Consider the following 12,773-nt stretch of genomic DNA (forward strand, 5'->3'; position numbering starts at 1 on the left):
GCCGCCCCAAGCTTTTAAATCATAAAACACCCCATCGCTGCCAAAACAAAAACAAACAACAACAAAAACCTACAAAACAAACTCCAGTTACAGAAGTCTTTGGCAACACAGGATCACTGAAGATTGAAATGAGACAGGAGTTGAAGCTGATTTTTGTTCAGCCTTTGGTCCTGGGATTAGATGGTATAGAGCAGGCCTTGGGGGGAATCTGAGGAAGTAAGAAATGTTTCTTAAGGGACTTTGAAAACTTTTATATGACCTTAGCAAACACTAAATTATTACACATCATTTCCACCTAGCTGCTAAGTAATTCTTCTACAGATCTTTACTAGGCAAGATTTCTTATTTGAATTGAAAGTAGTGAAAGAAAACCAGGCATGGTAGCACACACCTGTAATCCCAGCAGTTTGAAAGGCTGAGGCAGGAGGAATGCAAGTTTGAGGCTACCTCAGCAACTTAGCAAGACCCTCTCTCAAAATAAAAGATAAAAAGGATTGGGGATGTGGTTCAGTGGTAAAGCACCTCTGAGTTCAATGCCTGGTGCCAAAAAAAAAAGTGAAAGAAGACACCCATTTGCAGGACATCAGAATAAGTCACCCAAATATGCCTTGTGGGCATGAGCTGATTATTTTGAAAACTAGCAGACACTGAAAGACACTGAAGCAGTTCTGAAGACAGAGTACAGGGTACTTTGTAAGGGAAATTCACATTTATCAAGGAAATCTTCATTTGTAAGAGTGGATTCTCTCTCTCTCTGTCTCTCGCTCTCTCGCTCTCTTTCTCTCTGAAAGATGACTAAATCACAAGAGACAGATCCGCATAAGGAGTGCTACCTAGGTTTACCTGGGCCACCTTCTCCCCTTCTGCCTCCCACACCCTTCCCTTCCTGAACCTGAAGGAGGTATCTAGACTGTTTACTGCCTCTTTGCATTCACTCATTCCCGAGTTTCTCCCACCCTTAGAAGAGTCACGTGTTAACCCACCTCCATTGGTTGGTCGCTTGTTCATATGCCTTTTCTAACAGGGGCCCCAGGGAGACACAGCAGGGTAGGAGGAAAGAGAGATTTCCCCTCCATAGGCTGCTGAGCACCAGCCAGGACCCGGAGCCAGCCTCCAGCTAGTGTCCTACAAAAGGACCAGGCGAGAGTCCTCCCAGGCTTAGAACTTCTCGTTTTACAACCTGCTCACTAATTTTCCCCCAAAGCTGACTGACACACTTACAGAAGTGCCTTTATCTGCAGGTGTGCAAGGAATGTGGACACAGCCCACGCAGAGTGCCGCCGACAGGCCGCAGGAGAGGCGCTCACTGGCCACCAGGAAGCCACCTGCGCTTCCGTCTTCCTGTTGTATTCTCGTTGGAAACACGTTGCAGACGCAGAGACTGTGTTCTTTGACGTCGCAGGACATCAGATGGCAGACACTCACTTTGGCGTGATGAGGTGGACAGGCAAGAAGAAGGGACAAGAAGTCCAACCAGATGCTCCTTTTAGTGCTGAACATGCCATCCTGGGCCCAGGAAGGCTGCGGGCCCGTCACCTCCGCCTGCCCTCAGGGTGCTCACCGTCAGCCTCCCCAGAGGAGCCACAGCAGTCTGAGTCCCTGGAAGGACTGGGCAGAGAGATGGACAGGCCTGTAGCCAGGCAGCCACGGTTTCTCCCTTGCCTCTCCACTCTCCCCACGGCTGAGCCAGGTTGAGAGGGGCCCAAGTCCCTCCAGGTTAAGGGCCCTGTGCGAGCAGACGCACAACTCTCCAGGTGACCCTGCTCTGCCGCAGAAGAGCAGGAAATGGGAATCTGAAAGCATCTTTTCCGTGGCCAGTCCTCAGCTGCACTGTCCGTCCCTCAAGAAGATCTGAGGGGCTCAGTTCACAATAGCCAGATTGTGGAACCAACCTAGATGTCCTTCAATTGATGAACGGATAAAGAAACTGTGGTATATATATATACAATGGAATATTACTCAGCCATAAAGAATGATAAAATTATGGCATTTGCAGGCAAATGGATGAAATTGGAGAATATCATGCTAAGTGAGATAAGCCAATCTCAAAAAACCAAAGGACGAATGATATCGCTAATAAGTGGATGATGACACATAATGGGGGGTGAGAGGGGTTAGTGTTAGGGTTAGAGTTAGGGTTAGGGAGGAGGGCAAGAATGGAGGAAGGAAGGACTGTATAGAGGGAAAAGAGGGATGGGAGGGATGGGAAAAAATAACAGAATGAATCAAACAACATTACCCTATGTAAATTTATGATTACACAAATGGTATGCCTTTACGCCATGTACAGACAGAGAAACAACATGTATCCCATTTGTTTACAATTAAAAAAAAAAGAAAAGAAAAAAAGAAAAAAAATAATAAATAATTTCTTCTTGTTTTTCTTTGAAAGTGTTTTATTGGCTATTATCTCACATTTAATCTCCAGAACTTCAGAATTATTTTTTAAAGTTCAAAAAAAAAAAAAAAGAAGAAGAAGAAAAAAGAGTCTGATACTTTGCTATAAAATTAAATCCTAGATTTTTTTTTTCATGAATTACCATGTTTATAATTTGTATCTTCTGGTCAGGAATAAACTGCTGTTAAGAGTCATCTTTCATAAAGAAAAAGAAGATCTGAGGGAGCGAGGTGAGCAGGACCATGGGCCTTCCAGGGTCTTCCCATGGTGGCCTTGACCATCCCGAGGATGGAAATGGTACAACAGACCCGTGAAGGACAGATGGCTGTAGCTCTCTATCTGTCTGTCTATCTCTACCTATTGAGAGAGACTGGAAGGGACTGGGGACTGGCTCGTCTGAGGTGTGCAGGTGTAGGGAGGTTCAAACTTGCCCTGCGAGGTTTGGTGATTGAGTAGATGCTTAGTCAATGGACAGCAGACAGATCGACAGGAGGGAAGGATTTCTGCCTGTGCACATGTGCACAGGAGCCTCACCAGGAAACTCAAAGGAGGGCCCAGGTGAAGACTGAGCACCCTCTTCATGGGGGAGAGGGATGGGGGCTAGAGGCCATTTTAGAGGGCCATGATTTTTTAGAGAAATAAATGGATCTGAAGAATGGACAACAGCCTGAGACAAAGCTCCCCAGGAGAGAAGGTGGCAACAGGATGGAGGGGAGGGTGGGACTGTCCTGGAACAAGTTGGCCTCTGCAGGAAAGGCTCTCTGTGCTCCTCGTAAGAGATGACACCTTTAGTCTGCTTTGCCAGTCACACTTCTTTGGAAGAACTCCCTCAGTCAGGGAACGGGGCTCCATGGGCACCCTCCTCCCCATGTGAAAATGGGAAAGCCCTGCTCTACAGCTTGCTTCCAGGGCCTCGTGGTTTCCCGTAGTTCTAAGTGCTCGGGAGCATCTTTTTTCCAAGTTTGAACACAGGGCAAGCCGCAACTGGGAGCTCCAGCAAGGCGTGATGTGCAGCCTGGAGTAGGAACGCTTGCTCACTGGGCCCCCAGGCTTTTCTCTGAAGGCCTCATCATTATGGAGAGTCATCCGCTCTGCTTATTAAAATGTCAGCCTCGCGGGTATGGTGGTGCACAACTGTAGGTAAGCCCAGCTACTTGGGAGGCTGAGGCAGGAGGATCACAAGTTTAAGGCCAGCCTGGACAACCTAGCAAGATCCTGTCTCAAAACAAAAAACAAAAAGGGCTGAGGGTATATTGCAGTGGTAAAGTACTCTTGGATTCAATCTCCTATAACAAAAAAAAAAAAAAAAAAAGAAATTAAATAATAATTAAATGACAAAATTAAAATATAAAATAAAACATTAGCCTTATTTAAAACTGCTCTTTCACAGAAACATCTTGTCTGCCTTTCACCATTTAACTGGGCACACAGCCTAGCCTTCTTGACCCCACAACCAACCGTCACAGGAACGTTGTCCTGTCCCAGCCCAGCTGCGACAGGGCCGGCGGACGCACCGGGGTTCCCAGAGCCTTCTCACGGAGCCCCTTCTGCTGCCCCGGTCTGTTTCCTTCCTGGCGCAGGCAGAGTCCACTGTCTGCCCAGAGTCCATGTTTTGTCTGTAACCCTAACTTTCCAGGAGGTGGAAGCCAGAGTATTGCTTGAGTCTGAGAGTCTGGGGCTGGCCTGAACAATGTGGTGAGAAAAAGAATTTTTTAATTGAGCAAAGCAGCTTGTCACTTCAACCATGGACGTCATTTGCCATCAGTGATAGAATCTGAGATTTCAAGCTGAAGTTAGAAGTCTGAAAAGCTTGTATTTGTCATTATGAACTTGACCACGTTCTAATATTCACTGATTTTCTTTCTGTGTGTGTGTGTGCGTGTGTGTGTGTGCATGCTCATGTGTGTACTGGGGATTGAACCCAGGGGTGCTCTACCACTGATCTATACCCCCAGCTCTTTTTGTTTTATTGAGAACTTGTCTCAGAATACCTTGAATCCTCCTGCCTCGGCCCACTGAGTAGCTGAGGATCACAGGTATGCACCACCACACCCGCACCTACTGACTTGTCTGATGAGAGTAATATTAACAACTGTGATTTTTAAATTTAGTTTGGAGAAGTGCACCAACATTTGGAAGGCCCACATAACTCAGTGAATTATTTTCCAAAAGGCCATGTTACAAAATCACTGGTGGGTAAGACCCACTAGATGTGCCAGGAAGAAAACGGCTTTGTCTATAGAGTACAGGTTCACCCATACGTGACCCACATCCATACAGACGGACCCATAAGGAGGTCCATGTGTCCACATTACCTGCAAAGGCTGTATGAAAACCCCTCCCTTTTCCCACACAAATCTCCACAAGTTCCAAGTTTCTTCACATGTGTCAACCAAAATGACCTATCGTGTTGGGCGCATATCACGTGGTTGTAGTCCCAATAACTCAGGAGGCTGAGGCAAGAGGATCACAAGTTTGAGGCCAGCCTCAGCAATTTAACAAGACCATCTCAAAATAAAAAACAAAAAGGGCTGGGGGAGTGGCTCAGTGGTAAAGCACACCTGGTTCAATCACCATTACCCCCACCCCCAGAAAACACAAAAAACATTACAACTTGCTGAATGAGAGGCAGGCAACAGCACTCTGGTCTTCTTCAGCCAAGTCAGACATCCAGGAGATTCTCAAAAATGTAAAACAAAGACTCCCTTTTCATTCATTATTATTTTTTTTTTGGGGGGGGGGAAACAGTTATTTTTCATAAAACCTGTTGTTTAGTCTATCATAGAATAACATGGAATAGGTCTCATTGTAATTTTAACAAGTTAACAAGTTTTTTAAAAAAGCCACTGGTTTTGCTTCCTAGCGCCACATACTTTCGTGAGCTCAACGGCTCCTGTGGAGGGAGTCCGCTCAGCCTCTGGCCGGGGGCGTTCAGAGTGGCATGAACGGACCCACCACCATGGCTCTGAGGAATTTAACCTTCTTAGTTCCTTTACTTAGGAAATTTCTTCTCATGAGCTAACTTTCCTGAATATTTTGGGAGCTCAGAGGGGAGAGAGAGGGCATTAAAGAGATTTGGAAACGAAGGGACCTTAAAAATCATGGCACCACTCCATACCCATCAGCACGGGTACAGCCAGAAACCCAGAAAATGGGACGTGCTGGTGAAGACTGGAGAGAGCAGCCCCTGCGCACTGCACTGCCGATGGGAATGCAGAAGGTGCAGCAGCCGTGCAGACAGGAGGCGCCTCCAGCAGCTCCCTTAGGGCTGCGTCCCCGGCACTGACGCCGTGGCCTGAAGAAGCATCCGCGCACCATGAGGGAGCCACCTTGTTCACGGCAGCCCACGGAGGGACCCGCTCAAGTGTCCATCGACAGAAAAGGACGAGCATGAGGTGGCCATCCGTACCACGGGGCATTGGTCAACTTCAAAAAGAAGGACCTCTTGGCCACGTGCTCCAGTGGGTGAACCTTGAGGACATTATGCCAAGTGAAATAGACCAGGGGCGCCAAGAAACAGTGGGAATGGATCGGTATTCACGCAGACAGCAGAGAGAAGCTCAGCTGCTGACTGATCCTCCCTCAGACCAGCGACGGGCATGCCAGGCTGCCGGCTGCCAGCAGCCCTGACATTGGGCTGCGGGACACACGGCGAAGCCTTCTTGGCCCTGTGAACTGTAATTTCAATGAGAAAAATGATATCCCACACAACCTCCCTTGACTGTAGATCTAATTTAGCAACTGGCCCAATCTTAAAAGAAGTTGAAGCCGCAGCTGGAAGGCAGACCCAGAGACATCTCCAGCCGTAGTGCAGATATTCCAGGCAGGCAGTGGGACAAAGGCCTCGAAAGCTGTCCAGTGCCTCACGTTGTTATGGCAATGCCAGGAACCCTGGAAGCAGAGCCACGTGTTGTCTGTGTGGCTGGTTAAAATTCCAGGTAGGTGAGCCCAGAGACCAGTGGCCACCACAGTACTGTCTCCAGGCACAGCCTCTGCACACCTTTCAGTGATGGGCAGATTTTAAGTAACCCACTAAGATATACCCTGAGTAAGAAGTGTCACTGTGGAGCCAGGGTTGAAGCTCATGGTACGGAGGACCTTCGATGTAGACAGGTGTGGCCTATTGTGGCTGTGCAGTGTCCAGCCATGAAACAGGTCATGGGATCCTGCTGACCTATTGGTAGTTATGGGGCAGGACAGACCCTCACAGAGCAGGGTCCTGGTGCCACGGATGCTGCAGTCAGAGCTCAGGTCCCAGGCCTCCCAACAACTCTGCCAGGACGACTATTTGCAGGTTGGGGTTTCTGACGGTGGGCTGAAGTGGGCTGAAGTGGGCTGTTCCTCCTACTGCTCACACACTGGAAGCAGGGCCCCTCCATGACCTTGCAGGTGCACTCTGCAAACAGCAGTTCGCTGGTGGACAACGTGGCTCAGTTTTGACACTATCCGACTGGAGACAGCATCAGACCCCACAGGTTAAGGGCTCAGTCCCCAAGACAACCCCACCTCAGACACCAGTCCTAAGTCTGGTTGGGACCTATGCTTCTGACCAACCCTCTGAATTGGAGGTTCCTATTCATCCCACCCCCTGACCCAGACCAGGCTTGACCATTTACTAGAAAGACTCACAGAACACAGGAAAACACTATACTCAGGTTGACCCATTTTTATAATGGATATAACTTGGGTTGTGACCAGCCCCCATCCAGGAGCCCACCAGGAACCACCTCATAGGGGCAAAAGATGATCCTGTCACCCTGGAAACTCCCAGGGATTAGGAGCTCTGGACTGAACCAGGGTTAAAGGCCAAATATTAGAACAAAAGATGTTACCAGCACCCCTTATTGCTCAGGAAATAGCAAGGATTTTAAGGAGTTCTGTGCCAGGCATGAAAGACAAAGATCAAAACATGTATTTCTGACTATAAATCACAATTTCACAAATTATGCCCCCCCAATTTATGTGTTGGTGTCTTAACCCCTGGTACCTAAGAATGTGCCCTTTCTTATAGATTTTAACTTTACCAAGTTAAAAAGAGGTTATCAGGGTGGGCTCTGATCTAACATGACTGGTGTCCTTACAAAAATGGGGAAATCTGCACACAGACACAGGTGCAGGGAGAGGATTGTGTGAAAGCACAGGGTAAGACTATGGCCATACTTTTATAAACCAAGGAACAGGAGAGATGGTCAGCAAGCTTCCAGACGTGGGTGGCTCCAGGGTCTGCCTCACAGTCTCCAGGGCATGTGGCCCATCTTGAGACTGGACTTCTGGCCTCTTGCATCGGTAGAGAAAAGGTGTCTGTTGTTTAAGTCACTCAGTTTGTAGGACTTGGTGACAGTAGCCCTAGGAAATGGACACACCTGATGTAAAGAGACTTGGAATGAGCAAAAATAAACAAATAAGTAGCTCCACTGGGAAATCACCCATTCTTTCTAACTTGCCCTCTTGGGTTATCTAGGCTAGCTTTTCATTGCCTTTGGACCAGTTCCATTTTTGAGTTTTAGATGAGGGATGAGAGTGGACATTATTATTATTATTATTATTTGGTACTGGAGATTGAACCCAGGGGCACTTAACCTCTGAGCCACATCCCCACCCCTTTTTTATGTTTTATTTAGAGACGAGATCTTACTAATTTGTTTAGGGCCTCACTAAGTTGCTGAGGCTGACTTTGAATTTGCCATCCTCCTGCCTCAGTCTTCTGAGACACTGGGATTACAGATGTGCACCACTGGGCCCCACTGTAAATTATTTTTGTCTATGCACAGGCTAATGCATTTGTGCAATGGAGGGACAACCCTGAGTCTCCCAAACTGCCCCATTCGAAAGTAAGTTTTGCACAATTTAAAAGCTCATTTAAATATACCTAACCCACGTGTGTGTTCTTCACATTCTCCTTTGAACTGGTTGTAACATCTTAGCAGTTCCTATTCAGTTAATGAATTCAAAACCATATTTACCACATGCCCAGGGCATAGCTATATGACAATCATGGTCTTTCTTCCTTTTCGGTCAAAATTATTATTTTTTAACATTGTAAAGTCTCAAATTTGGGCTGTGGCTGACATTTCCCTGCTGCATTTTGCTGGAGTCTTTGTGGGGGAAGGGCAGTGGTGGGGACAGCAGCCCTCCCTGATCTCTTTGGGGACTTTCCTGTTGGAATTGCTGTTTTGAGAAAATGTGAGGTTTAGGAATGAAGAACTGGGGGTCCTCCCCACGGTCCTGCCTGCTCCCAGTTCTCCACTCAGAGGCCTTACAATGCAGAAGGCTATTTCTGTGTGAAACCACTTCCTCTTCTGCATTCCATGAGAGATGCACTGTTGTCCTGCTTGAAGATGGAGGGAACTGGATCCCAGAAGTGGATCACCCCCTTTAGATCACGAGGCGAGTGCAAAGCAGTGCACATCTAGCACTCTGAGGATGGCACCATACCTGCCTCGTGTGGGCAGCCCAGACGGCCCCCAAGACCCCTCTCCCCTTGAGTGTGGGCAGGACTTCAACTTGCTTCTGTTTGGCAAAGGGGATGGGATGTCACCACTTGCGTGATTATGTAAGATCATAAAGTCTGTCTTCCAAGCAGAAGTTTTGATGACCCAGCTGCCATGTATGAGTTCCTTGTGGCAAGATCCACATGACCAGAAATCAGGGGAGCTCTAGCCAACACCCAGCAAGGAGCTGAGGCCTGCAGTGCATCTGTCCACACGGAATTTAAACCTGCCAACAACCAGACCCTTCCCCAGGGGATCTTCAGGAAAGACCCAGCCCTGGCCGACACTCCACTGCAGACTCGGGAGAGGCACCGAAACAGAAGACACTGTGCTGTGCCCAGACTCCCATTCACAGAGACTGAGCTCATGAGCGGGCATCGTTTTAAGCCACTACATCCACAATGATTGTTAGGACAGCAGTAGGTAGCTAACGCAGCAGGCTTTGGAAACATTCACTCACACATTCAACGTCCCAGGTGCTTGGTGCACATCTGTGAAAGAAATAGAGCAAAATTCCTGCTCTAATGGATCATGTTTTCTAGGGTCAGGATGTGTGCATGTTAGCAACAGACGTAAGAAATAAGTTATACAGAGGCATTAGCCAGGGTGCTCAGAGAGACGGGAGCAACAGGATATTCAGATGGAGACAGCGATGCACAAGAGTGAATGTACTGGGGAGCTGGCTTGCATGTTTATGGCAGGTGAGTGTTCCATAGTGGGCCATCTGCAGGCTGGAGACTCTGGGGTGGCTCCTCCATCCTAGTCCTAAGGCCTCCAAACCAGGGAGACCAATGGCACAATTTTCAAAGGCTGAAGACCTGGTAACCTGGAGAGGGACAAGCCTGGTGTTCTGGTGTCCAAGCAGGAGGTGGGCATGTCCCAGCTCTGTGGGGTGAGGGGACACCATTTCACCTTCTGTTTGTTCTGGTGCTCACCCACACTGAGGGTGGATCGTCCCCACCTGGTCCACTCAGACTCACATGCTAAGCTCCTCTGGAAATACCCCAGCACACACATGCAAAGTAATGCTTTGCCAGGTTTCTGGGTAATCCTTTGTCTAGCCAAGGTGGCGTGTGAAATTAGCCATCACAAGTGTCCTATCCGTTCAGCCTGCAGACCAGTGGCATATAAACAGGCATATTTTCCTCACAGTTGTGGAGACTGAGTCTGCTGTCAGGGGCCAGTGTAGTTGGGTGCTTGGTGAGGGCTCTTCTGATTCGGGGATGGCTGCCTCCATACTGTATCCTCACATGGTAACAACAGGGTGCTCTGGTTCCTTCCTCTCCACACCCATGGTTTCATCTAGGCCTAATCACCTTGGAGTCTGCACCTCCGAGCTTCACATTGGTGATTACAGTTCAACATCACAAATGCTGTGGTCACATTCAGTCCATAGCACATGCTATAGTTAAATGGTTATAAAACATGCTAGAAATACCTACACAACACTGGAAGGTAGGATGAGGAAGGTGGGGAGTGGGCTGGGCATTTGTTATTTTAAACCTGTCCTAGGAGAGTGATTGGGGCAAAGACTGCAGGAGGGAGACAGCCATGCAGATAGACTAGGGAGGAGCACTTCATGCAGAGGGACCAGCGAGTGCAAAGGCCCTGAGACTGAATCACCTCTGGAGTGAAGAGGAGAAGCCAGAGGCCCTGACTGGAGCAGATGAAAGGCAGGGTGGATAGAGCGGAGGTCAGTGGTGCAGACGCAGAGGGAAGATCTTGCAGGTCCTCATGGGTTACTGCAAGAACTTTGCTTTTACTCTTGGAGGAGTGACATGCTCTGACCATTAACCGCTGGTCACTCCACCTCCTGCCCACTCTTGCAAACTGGAGGAATTTATAAATCAGCCAAACGGCACCTTAATAAGCAAGATACTTGCCCTGCTTTGAGGTGGTTTTCTTGATGAAGACTTTTCAGGATCCCAAACATTTTCTGAGGACACCCAAAGCCCTGCCTTCTCCCACCTCCTCTAGCTATATTCTCAAATTCTCAGCAGGGTGGGCTGCATCCATCTGGTTGCTTCTGGCCTTTGTGCACTGTGCAGGAAGCTGTGCTGGGCAGGGCTTACATCCTACCTTTCTGTTAGGTGCCCAGGAGCTCTGTCTTTCTGGCTGGTACTTGGGCAGAGTTCTGCCATTCCTGTGGCTTTCTATGAAGAGCTTCTCCTCCAGCCTGTTCCTGCATCTGCCATACTTCTTCCTTGCAGCTCCAAGGCACACAGTCCATGCTTAGTGCCTGTGACCATCTGGTCCTCCCCTTCCCTATTTCACCAGTGGGGTTTACATATGCTGGAGCCATCAACACTTCAAGGATTAAAATGCCCTATTAATGAGGATGATAGATGAATTTTAAGGAATGCAATGAGTAAGGGTGTTGGTTGTTTAAATAAGTTCATGTCCAAGTGAAAGAGGGAAAAGCAGTTTGCATATTTAAATTCCAATGTTCTTTTAACATTACAAGTTGCACCCAGTGTTCCTGGCAACAGGAAAGGAATACCACTCATGTTTCTATAAAGAATAACTGTATATGTGGCTTTTAATTTTATACACCTAAACATGTTCTTTGGGGAAATAGTAACATATCTTTAGGAAACACACCCAAATTCAAAGTCTTGTCCTTAAGGAAGGTCCCCTAATGTATGAGTTTCAAGGCCCCTGATGTGTGGGCCCCTCTTTGGAGGTGATTGGAGATGATAATTTCTTCTTTCTGGAGACAAATTGGTGGCAAAGAAGGGAGAAGTGGCAGATCCTATTGGGAAAGGAACAGTGTTGCAGGCTGAGAAGGCTTAGCTGCTGATCCCTGGCACCCAGAGACCAGGTGGAAGGTGGGTAGGCCTCTTGTATGCCTCTGCAGTTTGGGGCAGCAGCTTGTACTAGGGTTCACCAGGTGACCACTGCTGCCTCACAGACTGGATGGGAATCAAATAAAAGCTTCAGACAGAGGCTCAGACTAGGTAAGGGCAGCAAGGCCAGGGACTCTTCATGGACGTGACCCAGCAGTGCTTGCAGGGCCCTGCGTAGGCGGGCCTATACTTGGTTCACTTTCTGCTGTTGCTGCCCAGAAATTCTTGATAATTTTTAAGACCTTATACTTCTATTTTGCACTAGGCCCTGCAAATTTTGTAGAGGTCTTGATTACCGAGTTTTTTGTGTCCCCTTGAAATTCTGCCCGAGGCAAAAATTCACTGACCTCCCCCTAGTGCCTGCTGCAAGCCCTTTCCACCCCAGCTGCGCTCCAGTCATTAGTTCTGGTCCTAGGTCTGGTTTCCTCCTGGGGCACCATGGGGTCAGCAGAGCTGCCCTCCTTCAAGCTGTGTGGACTCAATGCAATGACCACACTTGGTGAGCCACTGCATAAATCAATGTCCACAACTACGTGTGACCAGCCAGACCAACATCCTCTTCCCTTAGCGCTGCTCTTACGTCTTTGAGTGAAGCCAACAGTGGGACCTGTGGGTACACTGCGACAGATGATCTGGTCCAGACGGTTTTCTTAAGTACAGCTTGAAATGGAGACCACAATGTCCAACCATCCAAAGGAAGGACGACTTTTCCTGGAGCTAGGGTCACCTGGGCGGGAAGGTGCACTCCAGGGAGAGCAGGCAGGCAAAAGGTCAGCCCGAAGTCACGGCTGCGATGCTTCTTGGTGTGAAGCCCTCACACCAAAGGGAGAGGGTGCACGGGATTAGGTCTTTAGGGAGAGACCTCAGGCTCGGGGTACACCCGCCGCCAAAGATTGTTGTGCACGTTTGCATCCCCTACATCGCCCCAGCCGGCAACCACCAGGGCGGCAGAACTCCGGAAAGGCGGCGGCGGGGCGGACGAGTCTGCAACCAAAGAGCGTGTGGTTCGAAGCGCGGGACGTCCCGCGCGGCCATGGC

The sequence above is a fragment of the Sciurus carolinensis genome, chromosome 9 (genome assembly GCF_902686445.1).
Source record: "Sciurus carolinensis chromosome 9, mSciCar1.2, whole genome shotgun sequence".
Lineage (NCBI taxonomy): Eukaryota > Metazoa > Chordata > Mammalia > Rodentia > Sciuridae > Sciurus > Sciurus carolinensis.